We start from the raw sequence: 17,067 nt of genomic DNA on the forward strand, positions 1-17,067 counted from the left end.
TGGCTTGACGATTTCGAACACAATTTGGACAAAACAATTAATAAATGCAACAAAGATGACCACCCCACCCTCTCATCATGGAGGCTTAAAGAAGGAGGTAGACACGCCTTAAGTTTCGTCAAAATTTCATGGACTGATAAATGACAATTCTCAAAGTGATGGATCCAACATAACGTCCGGCCGAATCCAACCAATTCTAAACATTTTCTTTATGTTGGTTTCATTGATTTTAGGTCAATTTTATTAGTCCTTGCCATTCTTTAATCAATTTGTCCAAAGTGATAGTTAAGTCCACTAAATGAGAAGCAATATCAAACGAGAAGTGATTCGTAGTATGAAAGAGAGCCCATGCCTTGATGATGAATCCCCGTAGAGATTAATCCATTGAGTATAGGTCTCTTTCCCATGCCTTGAATAACTATCAATCTTTTCAAATAGCTTCTGAACAAAAGAAAAGAAGAAAAAAGAGAGGTTACAAAAATGGTTATAGGAGATTGATTATTAGAATGAGACTCTTTACATGAAAACTAAGCAAAGAAAAACTATCAACTCAAATGACCCGGTGTGTAAGGCCTAAACAACCGAAGCCATGAGGACTTACAATACAACAAGTATGATATTTAAAGCATAAACTATTTAAATGAATTAAATAGCCCATAACAACCCCTAAAATATTTATAAAATTTTTTTTTTTAAAAAAGTAGCTGAAAGCAAGAGAAAGTAAGTAAAAAGAGTAGAGAAAAATCTATGGAATAAAGCCTAAGGAGAGGTGGCTAACCCCTCCACTTTTTGTAATTTTAAATCACATATTTCAATCCCAAAACAATCCAAGAACAGTCCCAAAACAGCCCAAAAACAATGGCTAAAAGTGTGTTTAAAGAGCACAAAAAAAATAGACAAAAGCAAGAGATATAAAGCTAGTAAGCAAAGCTAAGAAGGGGTGGCTAACCCCTCTACTTTTGGGACTTCTAAACCATATTTTAGCCTCTGTAAATAGCCCAAAAACAATCCGAAAACAATGTCTAAAATCAAAGAAATAAGTGGAAAACACAAGGATATAAGCTTGGAAAAGGTTCAAGGAATGGTGGTTAACCCCTCCACCCTTGGTAGCTTTTAAATCCCAAATTTCAGCCCACAAAACAGTCCCAAAACAATGTATAAAGCAAAGAAAAGAGAGGAAAAGAGTAAAAGAGAAATAAGGAAAAAGATGCAAAAGTTATACCTCTTGAAAGAGAAGATGCTTGTAATTAAACAAACTTGATTCAAAACACCCTCAAGTCTATGAAATTTAGTTTGAAATCTCAACAAAAAGTTCTAAGAACAAGCTCTAATGGTGTATGTATTGTGTATTTATAACTAAAAGGTGATATGAATTCAAGGAAGCTTTTGGAAGGAAGATGGGTGTTCTATCAATGCCTAAGCCTCTTGGAAGGTTTTCTAACCTGAAAATCTGAAATGGGAGGTCCTATTTATAGAATTTAAGCCAAATTGGCCAAAAAATATCTTCAAACAAAACCAGCTGTCCAATTCCCGCCAACTGTCTATTTGGCGCTATTGAGACCCGGTCGGGCCTAAAAAGCAACTCTGAAAAAGTTTTCATTGAGACCTGGCCGGGTCTAAATGAGGCACGGCCGGGTCTAAATGCACTCGGCCGGGTCCAAAAATCTGCATTCCAGACCTGATTTCAAACGGCCATATCTCCCTCATCCGGACTCGGTTTTAGGTGATTCTTTAGTCTAAATTGAAACCCCCAAAGTCTACTTTCCAATGGTGGTGGCTTCACATCTAAATTCTAAGTGTGAAAATAGATAAGCCTAATTTAGTGAAGGTTGTTCATTTCTTTCTTAACAGTTTGATGCTTAACCTTTTCCCCAACTAGTTTTCTTCCATCGCCTCTTATTTCCTTCAACTTCAAACCTATAAATAAGATGTTTTTAAGGATTTTTCAAATATTTCACCTCTCTTCCATGTATCTCCAATTTGTCCTTACTCGGTTTATCGAAAAGTGCAATATTTTAAACGAAATGCGAGCTTCGGAACATCGTAAAAACATTTGGAAATTTTTTTTGAAAAAGAGAGTTTTAAGGTCTAAAATAGTTTGGCCAAAATGGGGTGTAAGGTTTGGAATAAGAGCTTGAATCCAAATTTCTTTGCTAAGAATTCAAAAGATTGTACAGTGTAACTTTCATCATCGAGTGTTTCGAATAAAGTGCCTAAGTCTTAAGGGCGGTCAAAAATGGGGTATCTACACAGGCCTTCTCCTGTTTTGTACTCAGATTCTAAACCTCTATCCCATAAGGAAGCTCTTCCTTCTCTTATTTGGCCTAAGGCTATGCAGGAAGAATTTGATGCTTTGTAAAAGCAACAAACTTGGTCTCTAGTTTTTATTCCCCCAGCCAAAAATGCTATAGGTTGTAAGTGGGTTTTCAAGGTTAAAAGGAATTCTGATGGCACCATAGCTAGACACAAAGCTTGGCTTGTGGTCTAGGGTTATCTTTAGCAAGAAAGCGTGGATTTTCAAGAGACTTTTAGCCCTGTAGCCAAGCTTTCAACAATCAAAATTTTACTTTGCCTAGCTCTCCATCATCAATGGCCCTTAAAGAAATTGGATATATCCAATGCCTTCCTTCATGGAGTTCTTAAAGAGGAAGTGTTTATGCTTCAACCACTAGGGTTTGTTCATTCCACTCAACCTCATCATGTTTGTCATCTCAAGAAAGCCTTCTATCGCTTGAAACAGACACCCAGGGCTTGGTACTCTACATTTTCTGCCTACCTTTTCTCTTAAGGTTTACAAAATAGCAAATGTGACTCTTCTTTGTTCATCCAGAAATCCAACACTACTTTCACTGCTCTTTTGGTCTATGTGGATGACATAGTAGTCACAGGGAATGATGTTTCTCACATTCAATCACTTATCTCACATATGCACACTGCTTTTTCTATGAAAGAGCTTGGTGATTTGTCGTATTTTTTGGGTATTTCCATCCAACCAACTCCCACTGGCTATGTTTTGTCTCAAAAGAAATATGCTCAGGATATTCTTAATAAGGCAGATTTAGCTAATTGTAAACCTTGTCAACCTCCTATATCAGTTAAACCTTCCATTGCTTCTGATTCAGCTAATTTATGTCCTGATTCTGCTCTCTATCGAAGCCTAGTTGGTGCTCTTTAGTATCTCACCATAGCTCGCCCAGATATCTCTTTGGCAGTCAATCACTTCTTCTAACATATGCATTCCTCCACAATTGGTCATTTTGCTGAAGTCAAAAGACTGCTACGCTTTGTTAAGGGTCCCATTAGGCATGGCCTGACCTATTCTCCTAGTTCTTTTGATATTCATGCTTACTCATATTCTAACTAGGCTAGAGAAGTTTCAGACAGAAAATCTACCTCAGGTTATTGTATATTTTTGGGCTCTAACCTTTTTGTCTTGGTTAGCCAAAAAGCAAGCCACAGTCTCTCGCTCTTCCATTGAAGCAGAGTACAGATCTCTTGCTCATACTGTTGCAGAATTAGCTTGGATTGGCATGTTCCTTACTGACTTATCTATTTCCTCCCCTGTGCCTCATACTCTCTGGTGTGACAATGTCTCTACTATTGCTTTGCCATCCAATCCAGTATTTTATTCCAGGTCTAAACACATTGAAGTGGACTGTCACTTTGTTCGAGATCAAGTTCTTGCTTAAAGACTAGTTCTACAATATATTCCAACTATTGACCAGTTGGCTGACATCTTCACAAAAACTTTTTCTATCTCCAGATTCTTATATCTCAAAGACAAGCTCATGGCGTTCACTCACCCCATTAGCTTGAAGGGAAATGTTGAGGATATTCCATCAAAGCCCAAAAATAGCTCACACCTCAACTCATGTTCTAGTTCAGTGGTGAAGCCGAGCTACAGCTCAGCCTATGTAACTGCATCAGCTTAAAGGATGTCAGTTAGATAGTTTGTTAGACAGTTAATTTGTTAGACAGTTAGTTACAAGTAATTAGCACATGTGATTTAGATACATATCTCATGTATAGGTATAGCTATAGCTTTATGTATAAGCACGGCTTGTACATTTGAATTATATGGAATAAGATATTCATCTTTTCTTCAGATTAACCTTTCATGCATTATTTCACTATTGATTAGTGATACCATATATCGATGATGATGTGGTACCACTATTATTTATATATTATTATATAATATAATATAAGAGATACAAAACTCTTTTGCATGGCCTATAATACACTATTTATAAATAATACCATATATTTCCAATTTTGATTTTGTACAATGTCAATTGTAAAAACAAAAAAAATAAAAACTTTTATTTTAAAAATTTAATATTTTGTGCTTAATATTAATTTAAAAATAATTATCTATTGTTATTGATTATGAGAAAAAAAATTAAAATTTTAATTAACAAATGCCCTTTCTGAACTATTTTTCTAACTCCGCCACTAAGGTCCAAGTTGCCATTTTTTTTTTCTTTTTTTGTGTATCTTGTCCTCAATAAACTTATTTTGTTTTTCTTTACTAGTATTTACTGAACATGATGTGGCATTTAAATCAACCAAAACCAACAGTCAAAAAGTGTTTTTGCTTAAATAGACGAATAGTGGAATTTGTATGTTTGGCATAACTAGCCATACATAAATTCTTCAAAAGAGATCTTTTGAATCTTAACATAATGCCCACGAGAGATAAGTTCTCAATTACAACAAAAACCACCGAGCCTATGCCCTTTTCATGCGGATTAGTAGGTACTTCCAAAGTACGGTGTTGTATTCGATGGTATTATGATTAGTAAAGAAAATGAGATATTATGATTTTATATTAGGTAATTAAGAAACATGAGGAAGTATGATAAATGATAATTGATGAAAGAGTATGGACATGTAATACTTACCTACTAATTTTTCACGAGGTCACATTCATCTTAGTATAATATAGCCATATTAAAATTAAACGTAAAAAAGAAATTTAAATTTTTAAAAATTTTCAAATGTATTTTGATGGGAAGGTATTATTTCTCTGTCCTTTTCTTTAAAAAAAAAATTATTATACCACAATCGTTACTAGAAAAAGTAGTCCTTTCTTTGTTGTTCATAAATTTAGGTATAGGTGCATTAGTGGCGAAGCTATTAAGGAACTAGTGGGCCACGTGGCCCCCTTATTTTTTGCAATTGTTTTTTTAGAAATAAGTAAAATAATTAATAAATAAAAAATTTATATAGAAAAATCATTTAGAATGACTTTTTAATGACATTTTTCAAATTACAAAAATAATAAAAATATATTGAATTGTTAATTACATTTGATAAGTATGATTGACCTTCTATGCGTTATTTTATTATTAGTTAGTGATATCATATATCGATGATGATGTAGTCTTACTATTATTTATATCTTATTATATAATATATCATAAGACATACAAGATTCTTTTACATGGCCTATAATACACTAGATATAAGTAATACCATATATTTTTAATTCTGATTTTTTACAAGGTCAATTGTAAAAACAAAAAAATTAAAAACTTTTATATTAAATATTTTAGATTTTGTACTTAATATTAATTTAATTATTATCTATTGTTATTGATTATGAGGGAAAAAAATGAAATTTTAATTAATAAGTGTCCTAAACTTATTTTCTGGCTTCGTCACTAAGGTTCATGTTGCCAATTTTGTGTGTGTGTGTGTGTCTTGTCTTCGATGAACTTTTTTTTTTTTTTTACTAGTGTTTACCGAACATGATGATTGCATTTAAATCAACCAAAACTAGCAGTCAAAAAATATTTTTGCTTAAATTGAAGAGTGCAATTTGTATGTTTGGCATAACTAGCCATACATAGATTCTTCAGAAGAGCTCTTTTGAATCTTCTCATATGATGCCCACCAGAGAGATGAGTTCTCATTCACAACAAAAACCACTGAGCCTATGCCCTCTTCATGCGGATTAGTAGGTACTTCCAGAACGATGTAGTACTTGATGGTATCATGATTGGTAAAGAATGTGAGTATTATAATTTTGTATTAGATAATTGAGAAATATAAAAAAAAAAAACATAATGAATAACGAGGAAATATAAACACGTAATACGTAATAATTTTTCGTGAGGTCACATTCATTCTCAGTATAATATAGTCATATTAAAATTAAATGTACAAAAAAATAAATAAATAAGTTTTAACAATTTTTAAATGTATTTTGTTGGAAAAGTATCAATTTTCTGTCCTTGTGCTTTTAAAAATATATTATACTATAATAGTTACTAGAAAAAGTAGCCCTTTCTTTGTCATTCATAAATTTAGGGGAGGTCCATCACTAGCGGAGCTATTACGGCAGTAGGGGCACGTGTCCCCTCTTTTTTTGTAATTTTTTTCTTGAAATAAGTAAAATAATTATCAAATAAAAAATTTATATAGAAATAACATAGACAAATTATAAATACATCTTTTAAGCTTTGATTAAAATACAAATTATTTTCCGTAGTTCAAGAAATTACATTTCACCCCTTGAGATTTTTAATTTCATAACAAATTGCTCATTTTATTAATAAATTATAAAGTCAATTAACATTTTTTAGTGATGTTATAAATATGTTTTAGTTAATAATTTAAGTTTTTATTATTGTATAGGAGAACAATTATAAATTTCTTTTTTTTAGTTAATTCGAGTAAATACAAAAATTTAACGAGGGGTATTTGTAATTTCTCAAACTACATGGGGCAATCTGTACTTTACGCAAACCTCAGAGGATGTATTTGTTATTTACTCAAATAACATTTAGAATGATTTCTTAATGACATTTTTCAAATTACGAAAATAATGAGAAATTATTAAATTGTTAATTTCATTCGACAAGTGGGATTGACTTTCTATGCATTATTTTACTATTAATTAGTGATACTATACAGCGATGATAATGTGATATAACTATTATTTATATATTATTATATAATATATCATAAGACATACAAGAGTCTTTTGCATGGCCTGTAATACACTAGTTATAAGTAATGCCATATATTTATAATTTTAATTTTCCACAAGGTCAATTATAAAAACAAAAAAATAAAAAACTTTTATATTAAATATTAAATATTTTGTGCTTAATATTAATTTAATAATTATTATCTATTGTTATTGATTATGAGAAAAAAAAATTCATTAATAAGTGCCCCAATCTGAATTATTTTTCTGACTTTGCCAATGAGATCCATGTCGCCATTTTTTTTTTCTCCTTTCTATGTCTTGTCTTCAATGAACTTATTTATTTATTTATTTATTTTAACAAATATTTACCGAACATGATGATTGCGTTTAAATCAACCAAAACCAACAATGAAAAAATGTTTCTGCTTAAATAGACCAAGGGTGGAATTTGTATGTTTGGCATAACTAGCCATACATAAATTCTTTAGAAGGGCCCTTTTGGATCTTAACATGATGCCCAGGAGAGAGATAAGTTCTCAGTCACAACAAAAACCACCGAGTCCATGCCGTCTTCATGTGGATTAGTAGGTTATTTGTACGGTGTGATACTTGATGGTATTATGATCGGTGGAGAAGATAAGATATTATGATTTTGTATTGAATAATTAAAAAATATAAGGAAACATGATAATTAATGAAAGAGTATGAACACGTAATACCTAATAATTTTCGGTGGGGTGACATTCATTCTTAGTATAATATAGCCATATTAAAATTAAATGTACAAAAGAAATTTAAATTTTTAATAATTTTCAAATGTATTTTGACGAGAAGGTATCATTTCTCTGTCTTTTTCTTAAAAAAATTTATTATACTACAGTAGTTATTAGAAAAAGTAATCCTTTTTACTCATTCATATATTTAGCGGGAGGTTCACGTCGCCATGTTTTTTTTTTCTTTTTTCGTGTCTCATCTTTAATGAACTTATTTTGTTTTGTTTTTTTTATTATTTATTATTATTAGTATTTACCAAACATGATGGTTGCGTCTAAATCAACCCAAACCAACAGTCAAAAAGTGTTTTTTGCTTAAAAAGACAATAGTGGAATATGTAAGCTTGGCGTAACTAGCCATATATAAATTCTTTAGAAGAGCTCTTTTGAATCTTAACATGATGCCACGAGAGAGATGAGTTCTCAGTCACAACAAAAACCACCGAACCCATGCCTTCCTTATGCGGTGTGCATACCATACCCAGCAACAAGGCCACATTAACCCAATGTTGAAACTAGCAAAGCTACTCCACTACAATGGTTTCCACATCACCTTCGTCAACACCAAATTCAACCACCACTGCCTCCTTAAATCCTAGGGCCACCACTCCCTCTCTGGCACCGCCTCCTTTCGCTTTGAAACCATCCCTGACAGCCTCCCTCACTCCGTGGCTGACACCACTCAGGACATCCTGTTACTCTGTCACTCCATTTTGCATAACTTCTTAGATCCCTTCAGAGTCCTACTCACCAAACTCAACCCTTCGATGACTTGCGTAGTTTTAGATGTTACAGTGGGGTTCACTGTGAAAGCGGCTCAAGAACTAGGCATCCCTGATTTTTTTTCCAACACTTCGAGTGCTAGTAGCTTCATGGGCTATATGCAGTATCCAAAACTCATGGAAAAGGGTCTTACTCCACTCAAAAGGACTTACTATTTACTCTTTTATTTTTTAAAAAACACTCTTTTTTAATTCTTTTTTAGTAATGTTATAAATACATAAATTTCTCACCTCATCCAAGTCTTTGGGTAGAAAATGATAAATAAACTCACTTTTAGATTCATTTTCTAAACTCAGTCATATGTTAACAAGATGATTGGTTGATGATTAGAAAATAATTGAAAGGGAGAGTTGACTTAGATATGTTAATAGAGTGCCGTGCCATTGGATTTAAAATAGAAATTTTTGTATGCCAATAGGGTACCACATGGTACTACCTTCCACTAATCACAAATGTATATGTCCACTATTGTTCTCCAAACACTCAACATAAATGTAGTGGACCCTACTGTCAAAACCAATCACAATAGTAGAAGGTATCACATGGCATGTACCCTACCCGCATACAAAAATTTCTCGATTTAAAAAGTAGGTCTAACTTTTGGACCTAAATAGCAATACTCGTATTTGTGTCTAGTGTAAGAAATTTGTTTCTATATATAGGGTTTTACATAAAGTAATGTATTTCATTTTTTTAAGGGCATTGCTATAAAAGTCCAAAAATTAGACCTAACTTTTAAACTCAATGATATTATCAATTAATATATCTAAGGCAACTCTCTCATATCTTCTTTGATCATCAACTGATCTTATCACTTACGATATCATTGAGTCTAAAAAATAGATCCAGAAAATGGACTTTTATATCATTTTTATTTTTTTAATTATATTATGTTTATAGCTAATAAACACATTCTTAAAAATAAAATAATTTCAAACCAAAAATATTTAATTTTTTAGACGAAAATTTTGATCTAAAAAGATTAATAATTCATCAATAAATTTTAATTTTGTAAATAAAATTATAATAACACTTTTGACAATTAAAATATTTCATTCCTAATTTTATTTGTAAAATCTTAATTTATTACAGCGTACCTTACATGTAGTAGACACTACATACATTGTACGATAGCTATAATTTATCAATAATGTTTGAGAGTTTTAATTTGAGAGCTCTAATGCAACTCTAATGATGTGGAGAGTACCCATGTCAAGGTGGGGCCCACTCTCCTCTCTCTACTCTCTCTCTCTCTCTTCCACCTCATTAGAGCTCTCAAATTAGAGGTATGTATCATTACTCATAATTTATGAATGAAAAATGTTTTAGAGCTATAAAAGAAGACCTCTAAAGTAGCATTAATTTGTCTTCCTTTTTTTTTTTTTTTTTTTTTTTTTTTTTTTTTTTTTAAGGGTTGAAATTGCAGATAAAAGTTATTTAACCAATGGTTATCTAACTTATTTAGGCACTGTCATAGACTAGATACCAGGCATGAATGGCATACGACTGAAGGATCTCCCAAGTTTCGTTCGAGCCACCGAACCAAACATCGATTTCGTTTTGGACGTAGCTCACAAAGCTTCAGCGATCATTTTCAATACCTTTGAGCGTGATGTTTTGGAAGGACTATCTACAATGCTCCAACCTATTTACATCCTTGGTCCTCTTCAATCACTCCTCAACCAAACCCCACAAAATTGTTAAGACTGTGAGATACCAGAAATCAATCACACACAATAACACAAGAATATTTACGTGGTTCGGCAATTGCCTATGTCCCCGGAGAGCTATCCACTATAGAATTTTTCGGAGGGAGTTTACACCACTCACACCTCACTCACTCACTATAGCACTCTCACTTACACATATACTCTGTGTTTTTTGCTCACAATCTCTCTCATATTACACACTACAATCTATATATCTAACTAGCTCTTCCTCCTTACCTCATTAATACACAAATGAGGGAGGCTTTGATTGGACACCACCTACCCCTTCCACTAGCTAGTGGGGTTGGTGGAGTGGAAGAGTGAGAGAGCCACCTTACCTATCTTCTTCCACCATCTATAGTGGTTTCTCCATTTGGGCAGTGGACTAACAATTCTCCCCCTCCACGCCCATATACATAACTGACTTATCAGTTGAAGTCCATCCTAGCAATGTCTCTGCAAATTTTGAGTTTGTCTCTCGAGACCGCCTTTGTAAGCATGTCAGCTGGATTCTTATCTGTATGGATCTTGATCAATTCCAATAACTGCTTTTCCATCACTTCGCGTATCCAATGATACCGAATATCAATGTGCTTTGTGCGAGAATGGTACATCGAATTCTTGCTTAGGTCGATGGCACTTTAGCTATCACAATGTACCGTGAACTTTTCTTGCTTTAATCCCAACTCTTGGAGAAACTGCTGCAACCACAACATCTCTTTCCCAGTTTTCGCTGCGACAATATATTCTGCCTCAATTGTGGATAAAGCAACACACTTCTGTAACTTGGACTGCCAAGACACAGCTCCCCCTACGAAAGCGAACAGAAATCCTGATGTAAATTTTCTACCATCAGGATCTCCTGCCATATCTGAATCTATATAGCCTTCCAAGACTGGTTTAGCATCTCTAAAGCACAAACACATTTTTGTCGTACCCTTGAGGTACCTTAGAATCCACTTGACTGCTTCCCAATGCTCTTTTCCTGGATTGGAAAGGAATTTGCTTACTACTTCAACAGCATGAGCAATACCTGGTCGGGTAGACACCATTGCATACATCAAACTCCCTACGGCGGATAAGTAGAGAATAGCCTCCATCTTTTCTCTTTCTTTAGTAGAGAAGGGACAAGAACTCTTGTTCAGCTTGAAATGATTAGCCAGCGGAGTATTGACTGGCTTGGAATCTTTCATGTTGAACTTCGCAATCACCCGTTCAACGTACTTCTCCTGTGACAGCCATAATTTCTTGGCTTTCCTGTCACGCACAATTTGTATGCCCAACATTTGTTGTGCAGGGCCTAGGTCCTTCATGTCAAAGGACTGTGATAACTCCTTCTTCAGTGATCTGATTGTTATGGCATCCGGTCTAACAATCAGTATGTCATCAACATAGAGCAGGAGTATGATGAAGTTTCTATCGGGAAATTTCCTAACATAGACACACTAGTCTGCAGCAGTTCTCTTGTACTCATGACCCACCATGAATGAGTCAAACTTCTCGTACCACTGTCTAGGCACTTGTTTGAGTTCGTAAAGACTCTTCTTCAATCTGCAGACTAAGTTTTCTTTCCTTTTTACTTCAAAACCTTCTAGCTGCTCCATGTAAATTTCTTCCTTCAAATCACCATGGAGAAATGTCATCTTGACATCCATCTGTTCAAGTTCCAAATTCAAATTGGCCGCTAGTCCCAAAACTACTCGAATGGATGTCATTTTCACAACTGGCGAGAAGATTTCATCAAAATCAATACCTTTCTTCTGCCCGAAAGCTTTGACAACCAATTGAACCTTATACTTGACTAGCATTCTGCTGCCATCTTTCTTCAACTTGAACACCCATTTGTTCTGCAATGATTTTCGACCCTGGGGAAGTTTTACCAAATCATAAGTCTGATTCTTCTGCAAGGACTGCATCTCTTCTTGCATAGCTTGATGCCAGCTACTCTTCTCCTTATGATTCTGAGCTTCTTGAAAACTTTCTGGCTCCCTCTCATTAGTAAGCAAAATATAATCAGAAGTAGGGTATTTTGACGACGGCCTAGAATCTCTTGTTGATCTTCGCAACTGTGGACCAACAGTCTCTGGCGGAGGGAGTTGTGGCTCCCCCTACTTCACACCCTATTTTTCTAGATCTTCTTCTTCTGGCAATCCATCTTGTAACTCTACATCATTGGCTACATGCTGCGGTAGCTCTTCTTCATCAATGGCATACTGTGATGGTGCAGGATTGGGAATAATTTCTAAAACATCATTAAGTTTGGGTTTGGCTGGTTGCCTAAAGTCTTCTAAGGTCTGGCCTTCTTGAAATACCACATTTCGGCTTCGAATGACCTTTTTATTTTTTGGATCCCATAATCTGTATCCAAATTCTTCATCTTCATAGCCAATAAAGATGCATGGAGTATCTTTATCATCCAGCTTCTGTCTGTGCTCCTTGGATACATGTGCAAATGTTTTGCACCCAAACACTCTCAAGTGAGAGAAAGAAATCTCCCTTCCAGACCATACTTTCTCTGGAATTTCAAAATTCAGTGAAACTGACGGCGATCTGTTGATCAAATAGCATGCAACAGGAAAAGCTTCTCCCCAAAATGGCTTTGGCAACTTTGCCATTTTAAGCATACATCTGACCTTCTCCATAATGGTTCGGTTCATTCTTTCAACTACACCATTGTGTTATGGGGCTCTAGGAACAGTCTTCTCATGTCGGATGCCGCGAGTAGCACACTAGGTTTCAAACTCCTTTGACATGTACTCGCCTCCATTGTCTGTTCGGAGACACTTCAGCTTCTTTCTGATCTCCCTTTCCACCATAGCATGAAACGTTTGAAAATGCTGGAACACCTCAACTTTCGTTCTTAGGACATAAACCCATACCTTCCGTGATGTGTCATCAATAAACGTCAGGAAGTATTTTCTGCCACCCAAAGATTCCACTTTTATGGGACCGCATACATCAAAGTATACTCTGCTCAACAACTCTAATTGTCTTATGGATGATGAATGAAAAGCGACTCTATGTTGCTTCCCAAACAAGCAGTTGTCACAAGGGTTCAATTTCGCATCTTTGGCAAAGGGGAATAAGTGACTTCTTTTCCAGAATCTGTAACCCTTTCTCACTCATGTGACCCAGCCTTTTGTGCTACAAATTTCATGATGCCTCATCTTCTGCTGCACTGAGGCTATCTGAATGCACCTCCACATGAGTCTTATACAACGTGTCACTTGCCTGTTCTCTGGCTACCACCAGAGATCCCTTTTTCAACTTCCATAGGCCTTTGCTGAAGTAGTTCTCATAGCCTTGTCGATCTAAGGCTATCCCTAAGATAAGATTCAGGCGTAAATCAGGAACATACCTGACATCTTTCAACACCATCGTGCACCCAACTTTGGTTTGGATGCGAACATCATCGATTTCCACAATATTTGAAAAACTGGAGTTGCCCATCTTCATTATACCAAAATCTCCATCTTGGTACGTACTGAAGAACTCCTTCCGGGGTGTGGCGTGGTAGAAAGCTACTGTATCTACCACCCACTTGGTGTCATTGTCTGACATATGAAGACATTTTTCTTCTTCAACAGAGAATAATGCAATATCCTCTGAGACAGTAACTACAGTGTTCCCATCTTCAGTCTTTAGCTGTCTATTGCCTTGTTTATGTTCTCCTTTCAAGGCATAGCAATATTTCTTTATGTGACTCTCTTGGCCACAATGGTAACACTTGAACTTCGGCCGGTTCGTACCTTCTTTGGATTTCCCTCTGTCTTGAAATCTTCTTCTATTGCGTCCTCTACTTTTGCTTCTTCCTCTGTCTTTGCCTGCACCTTTATTTTCTACGACGAGGGCATGGGATTGATCTCCACCCAAGTATTTCCGCCTTGTCTCTTCATTGTACATGGCGTCTGTGACCATGGTTATGGTTAGTTTCCCTTCTGGTGCAGAGTTGTTGAGAGAAACCACCAACGTCTCCCAGCTATCTGGTAAAGAACTAAACAGTAGAACGGCTTGCATTTCATCGTCTAAGCGCATCTTGACGATTGCAAGCTGATTCACCAGATTTTTGAATTCACTGGTGTGCTCGGCAACAGACATACCATTTTTCAATTTCAAATTGACAAGCATTCTCATCACCAAGGCTTTGTTCCGAGCAGTCTTTGACCGGTACATGACGTCTAACATTGTCCATAGAGAATAGGCATCTGTCTCCTTGGCGACATGATGGTACACACCGTGGTCTATCCATTGTCTGATATAACTGATAGTCTTGCGGTTCATCTTTATCCAGTCATCATCCTTCACTGCTTCTGGTTTAATCCCTTTTACAAAAATAGGATCAAACAGGTCTTATAATACAAGATGTCTTTCATCCGTGACTTCCAAATTGCATAATTGGAATGAGTCAACTTGAACATAGATCCTGAAGTCGACGTTGATTCCTCCATCAACACTTGTCTATACAGAAAATAATCTCTTTTTTGAAAAACAGGCTTCGCCGTTTGAGTCCGAACTAGTCAAATTAGCCGAAAAAGCACTTCGAATTGTCCAAATACAAACTGAAATTTTTTGAAATAGGATTTTCAAAATCTGACCGTACAGATGTGTCCAAAATACTCCAAATAGTTGGAAAGCACTATTGGATCGTCAAAAAATAGACACAGAATGGCTCAGATCAAGCCAAAACAGTTTGGACAGTTTAGATCTACGGGTGTACCATAGCTGTGATGCACTGGATCACTCCTCCGGAAGGTTGACTAGTCAACTAAATGGGCTGACGTGGCTGACATGTGTCTGACACGTGGTCGACACGTGCCTGACAAGCTAACACGTGGCATAGATGTGGCAGATGACGTGTTGGATGACGTGGCGATGATGTGGCACGCGTGGTGATGACTGGGCACTGACTGGGCAGTGACGTGGCTCGTCTTCCTCCTTCAGACACACGTCGGGCGTGTGTGTGCGCGTGGGATGACGCGCCGACTGTGTCAACGACGCGTGAAGGCGCGTGGTGAAACTGGGCTTCACGCACTTTCTTTGGGGGGCACGTGTGGGCTCGTGGCAAGGTTTCTGGAGCTCTACTTTGCAGCTTTGGACTCCTCTCTTCAAGACCTTGCTCCTGGTGTGCTCAAACCCTGATTTTGAGCAACTTGATTTCTGGCAGTTTAAAAAAAACACACTCTGTTTTCCAAAACGCAACCGACTTGGCTCTAATACCACTTGTTAGGACTGTGAGACACGAGATATCAATCACACACAATAACACAAGAATATTTACGTGGTTCGGCAATTGCCAACGTCCACGGAGAGTTATCCACTATAGAATTTCCCGGTGGGAGTTTATACCACTCACACCTCACTCACTCACTATAGCACTCTCACTTACACATACACTCTGTGTTTTTTGCTCACAATCTCTCTCATATTACACACTGCAATCTATATATCTAACTAGCTCTTCCTCTTTACCTTATTTATACACAAATGAGGGAGGCTTTGATTGGCCACCACCTACCCCTTCCACTAGCTAGTGGGATTGGTGGAGTGGAAGAGTGAGAGGGCCACCTTACTTATCTTCTTCCATCATCCATAGTGGTTTCTCCATTTGGGCAATGGACTAACAAAAATCACTTGAACACCATTGGATCAAGTCTCTAGAAAGAACAACATGACTGTCTTCCATGTCTTGATTCAAAAGAACCCAACTCTGTCGTTTACGTAAACTTTGGCAGCATAACTATGATGACACCCCAACAGTTGATTGAATTCTCTTGGGGACTTGCTAATAGCAGGAAAACATTCTTGTGGATCATTAGACCTGATTTGGTTACCGGTGACTCGGCAAGTCTTCCACCAGATTTTGTGAATAAGACTAAAGAAAGCGGTCTATTGGCTAGTTGGTGTCCTCAAGAACAAGTCCTGAGTGACCCATCAATTGGAGGGTTCTTGACACACTGTGGATGGAATTCAACTCTTGAAAGTCTTTGCATATGTTGTGTTGGCTTTTTTTTTTCAAGGCAACTGACAAACTGTTGGCTCTGTTGCAAAGACTGGGGTATAGGAATGGAGATAAAGTGTGATGTGAAGAGAGAGGAGGTTGAGAGCTTAGTTAGAGAGTTGATAGGTGGAGGAGAGAAAAGGAAAAAGATGAAGAGAAATGTCATGGAGTGGAAGAATTTGGGTGAAGATGCCACAGCTTGTTCTGTTGGGTCATCTTACTTGAATTTTGATAAATTGGTCAGATCTGTGCTCATGTCCACTGGTTCAAATCAAAGTAGTTGTGTGTGCCAATTTTCCATCTTACAAGCAATTTCTGAAATAAGTTTTTTACTGTTTGGAATAATCATGTGCAAGTATTTCAATGCCAGCGGGTTTGGGGAAGGACTAGTAGTTTGATTTGTCATTGTGTCTCATAATTGTATTTTATGTTTTTCTAATAAAGAAGTTCTTCTTGTTAGAATTTTTTTTAATTTTTTGCTTTCTATTTTTGTCATTAAATAATAATATACATAATTTAATTTTTTTTTTATAATCCGATAAGCTTCCCTTGAACCTGAATTGGAGGAACCTCTTTCTTACCAAAATGTAAAGTAAAATTTAAGTGTAATGTTGATATCATGTGATTGTGTCCATATGATACTACCAACTAATTATAACCTAACATGTGATTGAGTAAATTTCACTTGGTAATTGTAACCATCAACCTATGTCATTATTGTAACTTTCAAGTAACTTTGTTTGGAAATTTGGCTATTTTAGTTGACTTTTTGACTATTTAACTATTTTTGCCTGACTAAAAAAGTTATGTTTGGAAAAATAGTAGGCTTTTTTTTATAGTTGATTTGATAGTTATAAGAGAAAA

The 17,067-nt window shown here is 35.9% G+C and overlaps 1 pseudogene; it reads left to right on the plus strand.

The window, feature by feature from the left end:
- The first annotated feature begins 8,128 nt into the window (after positions 1-8,128).
- On the plus strand, positions 8,129-16,710 carry LOC145822090 (7-deoxyloganetin glucosyltransferase pseudogene; annotated as a pseudogene).
- Positions 16,711-17,067: the final 357 nt, after the last annotated feature.

Source organism: Camellia sinensis, chromosome 3, assembly GCF_055761805.1.
Source record: "Camellia sinensis isolate YWXY chromosome 3, ASM5576180v1, whole genome shotgun sequence".
NCBI classification, from domain to species: domain Eukaryota; kingdom Viridiplantae; phylum Streptophyta; class Magnoliopsida; order Ericales; family Theaceae; genus Camellia; species Camellia sinensis.